The sequence below is a fragment of the Acomys minous genome (assembly GCF_964271855.1).
Source record: "Acomys minous genome assembly, chromosome: 8".
Classification (NCBI taxonomy): domain Eukaryota; kingdom Metazoa; phylum Chordata; class Mammalia; order Rodentia; family Muridae; genus Acomys; species Acomys minous.
This window is the reverse complement of record NC_140489.1, coordinates 77,487,000-77,494,382: the sequence shown is the minus strand read 5'-3', so window position 1 is coordinate 77,494,382 and position 7,383 is coordinate 77,487,000. Positions and strand designations below refer to the sequence as shown.

Here is a 7,383-nt window from a genome sequence, read left to right as displayed (position 1 = left end):
TTTAGTGACTTACGGTGTTTAAGATGACATTTAAGTAAGTTTGGGCATAGTGGTACATATCTGTAATCATAGCACTTGGAAGATAGAGGCAAGAGAGGCAGGAGTTCAAAACCAACCTGGACTGTAACCAGACCCTGTTGCAAAAATAAAAACCAAAGAAAGAATAAAGAAATCTAAGGAAGTGAAAGGCAAATATGAAGCGAAGGCATTTGGAAAACACAAAGTTCTATGATAATGATTATAGCTCAGGAATAGACATATAAACTACGGAGACTGTTAAGAGGGTCTAAAAGAAAAAGGCAATCCAGATAGGAGTGGCCATGGGTGGCTCTTGAATAAGTGTAATTTCTGATTGCATACTCCATGGAGGGAGGACCTGACACTGACACAAGACTGCTATGTGTAGCTTTTATAATTTTTGATGAGTAAGCATGTGTAAGTGGTAAAATGTAATCTTATATGTCAAAGTAGCATAGCCTGATTATAAGCATTTAAATATTTTCCACAAATTTCCGTCTTTGCACATGCACATCCAAATTAACTCTTTCTTGAGTGTTACCTATAATTACTTAGAGAGTGTGCCCCATTTGCACAGCACAGATGGGACCCTAGTGTCTAGATTGAAAGGGATCTTTGAAGAATTCTGTCTTTTTTTCTTCTTCTTCACAAATCAGTAAGTCTTTTATTGTTCCCAAAGACACTCAAATAGTACTTATAATTCAGGATCTTGCTGCTGGAACTGGGTAACTCTGTCTTATTCATCGGCCTGCTGTACTGTTCCCTTTTCAATCACATAGATGCCATCCGAACACTTTCTGATATCCTTGTGTTTAACTGTGGTGGCTTGCTGAATCAGAGCAGCTGAATTTGAAACAAGTTCAATATCACTTCCTTCCAGGATTAATTCATCCTTCTGGGATTGAGGGACAGAACAAGCAACACCTGTCCTCACCTGAACCCTGTGGATATATTTTCCACCCAAGAAATTTCTGATGACAACCGAAGACCCATTCTCCTGAATGACGAAGTTGATAGGCACCTGAGCATACACAGACCTCATCTTTTTAAGGGGGCCCAGTGTAACACCCTGATCATGTTCCTGACATGACTGCAGATGGTTCTGACAGTGGCCGGTTCCTTTCTGTTACCGTTTGTCAACACGGAGCACTCTTCTTTTTCTTTCTTATTCTTCTTTTTCTTTCCAAGAAGACTCAGATCTACATCAAGTGATTGAAGTCCTTCCGCAGAGTTCCCCTGGGGCCCCTCACAATGACTGTGTGCCCCTTCAGAGTGATGGTGACATTTTTCTGGGATGTCGACAGTCTGATTGCTGAGAATAGCCTTCAGTCTTTCAGCAGAAGGAGCAAAGAGCCAGAATTCTGTCTTAATGAGGCATATTTATGCATGGAATAAATTTTTCTCCATGGCAATGTTACTAAAAGGATAAATTATTCAATTCAATACATTCAATAAATTAAAAAGTATATTCTAAGAATAGGTTGCTTTGTTTTTAAAAGTTATACATAGCATTACCAGATATCCCAGAAAGTCCTCATTGTACATTCAGGAGAAATGAAAATATATCTCTATGTAAGAATGCATATGTGGGTATTTAAAACATTCTTGTGTTGTTTTTGAATGTGGTTATAATAACTAAAAGATGGGTTTATTTATTTATATATATCCATTAACCAATGAGTGAATCAATAAAATGTGGTATATTCATGCAAGGAAATAAGGAACAATATAAAGAATGTGATCCTAATAGCTAACACAATATGGATGAACTATAAAAGCACTTCCTGGCTCATGAAACACTTTGCCATTGTCACAATGTTGTTACCTACAAAGTTGATAGTCAAGAATGTTTAAATCAAGTTAAAAAAAAAACACAAAACAGTCTCATATTTTTAAAGTAAGTTTACATTTTTGTGTTGCTTTGAATGCATAGTTATCTTTGGCTGCATCCAGCCTGTCTTGGTTAGTTTCTATTGAGGTGAAGAGACACCATGACCATGGTGACATTTATTAAAAAAACAAAACAAAACACTTAATTGGGCCTGCTTTACAGTTCAGAGATTTAGTCCATTATCATCATGGCTGGAAACATGGAAGTACACAGGCAGACATGGGGGTGGAGAAGGAGCTAAGAGTTCTATATCTGGAGTGTGGCAGACAGGAGAGAGAGAGAGAGAGAGAGAGAGAGAGAGAGAGAGAGAGAGAGAGAGAGAGAGAGAGAGACTGGGCCTGGCTTAAGTTTCTGACACTTCAAAGGCCACCTATAGTGACACGCTTTCTCCAGCAAAGACACACCTACTCGAACAAGGGAACATTCCAACAGATTCCATTTAGTAGAAAAGGACAGCCAATATATGAATTTTTGCTAGTAATAGGATAGGAGAGTTATTTACTTGTTTGTTTGTGTGTGTGTGTGTGTGTGTGTGTGTGTGTGTGTGTGTGCATGTGTTGTGTACACCCAAGTGTACACGTGTGTGCATCTAGGTGGTATATACAGGCCAGAGCATGTCTTTGGATGGTTTTCTCTTTCTCTCCATCCTCCTACCCTCTGAATCAGGTTACCATTTCAGCCAGGCTGGCTAGCCAATGAATCCTCAGGACCTACCTATCTGTGCCCACAATGAAGTTCCATGCACACACAGCCATATTTAACTCTTCATAGAGCTCTAGGGATTTGAACTCTGGTCCTCTTGCTTGCTTAGCAAGCACTTATACCTACTAACACATCTCTTCATCCCAATGGTTGGTATATTAGGATGTGACTAAAACTTTAGTTTTATGGGTAATGAAAAGAGTTGATGCTTACAAGTTTGGTTTGTGAATATATTAAAGGGCACTGATTATATATTCTTTTTTTGTATGTGAGTTATGCCTTGGTTCAAGAGATATGAATTATTTGTTGGACATCATGAGTTGAGTTTGAGTTTCCTTTCTGGAAGGGGATAAGTGATTCAAACATTAAATGGTAATCAGTAGGATGCTACCTCTCACTTTTCTATTTATAGCAATAGAGAAAATGTCTAAAAAACATGTAGAGAAAAATGTCTAGAAGCCATCCAGTATGCCAAGGTGTGGAGAGGGATGCAGACTTTAATTTTTTTGTCTGCAGAGGCCCATTGTCCATGCTGCAGCCTATTAGTGAGTAGAAATAAGTCACCTAAAACTTGGGAGGAGGATTCTAAAATGGACTTACATTCAAATAACCCACTTGCAGGGATTTGTGTATTTCTGTATGGAAGATTTACAGGAACTGGATTTAAATAATTCCTTGATTTTGCTTGAGCTCTTTTTGTTCAGAATCTGATTAGACGCAGAAGTTTAAAGCTTTGAAGTCTAAGCACAGCTGTCGTAAGTACAAATGGCTTCTACCATAACCTTCCTTCCTAAGTGATAGGGAGCAGTCACATGCAGGAGCAGGCCACCCTGTCATTATACAGTTTACCCCAGTACGCCCTCCCCACCCCCCACCCCCATGTAAAATGCTCAGGAAAGCTGTTGGGGTCTTATAACTAGGAAGCCATGGTAATCTCTGACTGTCCAGTGTGCTCCATATGCAGACTCCAAGCCCTTCCATGGAGGTGGGGCTTCCTTGGTGCTTTCCCAGGTACCACTGCTCTGGACGCTCAGGAGAGAGACTCTGGATTTGGCTGAGATGTCAGAAATAGATTGGGGGAGTGTCTCTGTGATGACACTTTCAACTCATTGGAATCTTCCTTTCACTTCTCCCTCATTAATGTTCTCAAGTTCCAACAGAAACAATGTTTAAACAACACATTTTCTTCAGTATTAAAAGGATATTGGAAGAAAAGATTTATATAGTTAACAGCAAACTCATTTAAAAGCACAGGCAGAAGGATTGCTATTCTAGGCAGCTTAGTAGAGATAGGTAAAACCAGATTACACAAGATAGTGACATCAAAATAATCTTAAAAACCCAGCTCCTGCACGAGTGCTGGTGACCTGAACTGAGAATTTCAGCTTCACTTTTACGCTGGAGCCTCCTCTTTCATCCTAGCATTTGTTCAGATGAATATGACTTCTTCTGCCTCATAAAATACAGTTTCATTAAAGTGAATTCATTCTGGTTTCTTGTTTGTATATTTAATTGATAAATATTTGGGCAAGTATAAAAAACCAGGACTTTCAGAGACTTTAGTTTGGGGTGGTGTATAAAAAAATGTAATGGCAGAAAAAGCAATGTAACATTGAAAAGATTGAGAACTATTCCTATGAGCATTGTCACGCAGGCTATTCATTTCTGGTTTTGTTTAAAAATTCTGCCTTGTTTTCTTTTTGTTAGAGTTCTTTCATGTTCTTCTAAATCATATTATCAAATTACAATGCTCCTATCAGGTCCTTTGCACATGACCGGATGTTGTTTTGGGAACACATAGGTACGTATATACTCTGACGACAACTTGGCCCTCTTAGCAGCCAGCAAGAAGTCACTGGGGTAGTAGTGACTTGGGTGTTTAGGTCTTCAGGGGCAAAAGCGGCTTCACATTGTATTGCTAGCAGACTTGGGGTGTCTTGCTGACCCTTGACCCCACGCTCAGTTTTGTCTTCTCTTTCAAATGAGTGGAAACTTATGATCAGTTTGTGATAGGATTCTATTTGGTGCTTTGTGAAAATGCTGGCTTCCTTTTAAATTCTAGAGCTTTCCACCCCGAGACCCCTGCAGTGGCCCCAGCTGCTCAACATCTGAATGGCCAGCTCTTTTTTGTATTTGCTGTCCTTCCCTCATTTCTATCTATGTATCTATGTATCTATGTATCTATCTATCTATCTATCATCTGTCTATCTATCTTTATTTTATTTTTTTCACTCTCTTTTTTTTTAAACATTTCTTTCATCCCTTCAGTTTCCTGAATTCAGAATTACACTCCATTTCATCCTTTTCCATCTCTACGATGAACCAAACTCAACTATTTTCCTTTGGGGGATTTTCAGTTTTCTTTTACATTTATTTTTAGCCTACTGTAGCGCTATTAAATCCAGACTTCCTCTCCGTTAATCCCGAGTTCTGTGGATTATCTCATCATATCCAAACACACTTGCCAAATATACAGTCTTCCTTTTGGCGTGGGTCAATCCCCCTGATCTTTTATGAGCCGCACCAAGACCTTTGAAGTACAAGATCTCATTCCCACTGCTGGCAGCTGGCAGCTGCACAGCTGCCTGAGGCTCATCGGGGGATGGGCAGGCACGGTTGCCAAATAACTGTGGCATGGTAAACAATGCAGGGTACCTTGCCAAAGCTTTTGCTCTTCACTGTTTGGCTCTGAGAGCAATGAGGTAAGCTAGTGAAAGGAGCTTCGATTGTGAAACGCTAGGATCACACCAAGTACTTAAGTGCAGACTCATCTTTGTCAGTAGAGTGTGTAAGAGATTTTTTAATAAGGGTTTCATTGCCATTCTGGACTGACTTCAGATATCCTTTTGGCAGAGAGTGTTTACTTGCTCTGATCTATCAAAATTAAGGTGGATGGATCTGAGCTGAATGCAGCCACCACTGTAAATCCTTCCAGAAGTACACAGAATGTACAGCCATTACCAAGCAATGTGGACTGCATAGAGGATGGACCATATCAAAGGGAAAGGACATATCTGGGGTCATAATGTCTGAAATCACCTTTGTGCAGAGTATTCAGTTAGTTTAAATTGATCAGTATTCAAGGGTACAGCAACAATGTAAAGGCCCAAAGGAAGCCAGTAAGATCTGATTAGGAACCTCTGTGTGGCTGACTGATTCAGTTGCCATGCTTATGGTGCCTCGGTGAGCAGTCAATATGGGAATCAGCAAAGCATGGTCAGGAGCTCCTTTGTTAATCTTGCAGCTGATAGATGGGTTTAGTTTTGCTGCATAGGGGAATCAAAGGGTTTCCTGGAATAGAATGTGCATAAAAATGTGACTGATACTGTTTATGTACACATGAAGAAAAGAGCAAGGCCCGAAATTAGCGTCCATGAATTGATCACCAAAGAGTACTGTGGCCAGGCAGGCCTGTGGTTAATATATGAAAGGACACACTTCAAGTTGCCCAAAGTTTACTATTCAAATATTAGCCTCTGCCCCTGGAAGGCTGCTTTGTCCAGCTCAGTTTGTTTGTCATGTAGCAAGAGCTGTTTGCCATTTCAAAGGACACAGCTGGCATTTCAGGGAGCCTAGAGTACAGCTTGCTTTTTGTCTGGTGTTAATGAAGACTTGCTTAATATTAACACTTAAACTGTGGGAAGACTTTGTATGAGACTTGCTTCCATTCTTAAGACAATAGCTTTCTCGGAAGAGGTCAATATCCAAACCAGCTTTCAGCAGAAATAAAGACACAGGATGGAGAGCCAGGCAGATCTCTATGAGTTCGAGGTCAGCCTGGTCTAGAAAGCAAGTCCAGGACACCCAGGGCCTATCTTAAAAACAAACAAAAAACGACACAGGATGGAGTATTGTCATTTTTATTGTCAATGATCATTTCATAATCTCTAATTTATCTTGTGGAAAATTTTATGCGGAAAAATTGTAAATATTTAATGCTCATGTCTTTACATTTAGTGTCTTGATGCCTGGTGTGGTGGTAAATGGCCACTGTAACACCTGCGAGATGGAAAGGAGATGATTGTGGAGCTCACGCCAGCCTGTACTACAGGAGATCTTGTTTCAAAACCAAAACCAAATGCCACCACCAGAAAGCAAAATGTACTTAGTAGTTGTGGTTGTTTGAAAGAGATGTCCCCACAGTCTCAAACATTCGAACATGTGATTCCAGGTTGCTGGTATTCTTTCCATGAGTTTAAGAAGTATGGCCTTGTTGAAAGACATTGTCACTGAGTCTGGCCTTAGAGGTTTCAAAGCTCTGTCACACTCCCAGTTTGCTGTCTGTTTCATGGTTCTGATGTGAGCTCTCAGGCCGCAGCTCCTGATCCCAGGTCCCAGCTGCCATTTGATGATCTGTCAAGCTGTTTTTTATGTGACTAACTCTTGAAAGACTTTCATGATCTCTGTATATTTCTTTAAAAGTCATTTTTACATAGTGTTTATTATCTCATTTTTTAAACACCTAAAGACCATGCTGAAGAGCAGGTGATCTTTCTATTTTATCTTATATCTAATTTACTGAGCTTATGAAATCTCATGTTTTCAGTTAACCTCAGTTTTTTTGGGGAAGAGTATTATTACCTCATTTACAATTTTGAAAACTTCAGGATACACTTTAAATGTTTTAAGTTAGTGGAAACTCCTGGAAATAATCTAAAATATTGGTGGAGATTGTGGACACTCAAGGCAATTACTAATAGAGTTTACTAAATGGGTGAATGCTATCCGTTTTAGATACTTTTGCCTTTAAAAAAAAAAAAAGATCTTTTATA

General features: G+C 39.6%; 1 pseudogene across 1 annotated transcript; it reads right to left on the bottom strand.

Moving 5' to 3' along the window:
• Window positions 1-674: 674 nt before the first annotated feature.
• Window positions 675-5,247, bottom strand: LOC311603410 (large ribosomal subunit protein uL6-like; annotated as a pseudogene). Its single transcript has 2 exons — window positions 5,077-5,247; window positions 675-1,383 (listed from the first exon to the last, which is right to left on the bottom strand). The product of its transcript is annotated as a large ribosomal subunit protein uL6-like (transcript).
• Between the last annotated feature and the right edge of the window lie 2,136 nt (window positions 5,248-7,383).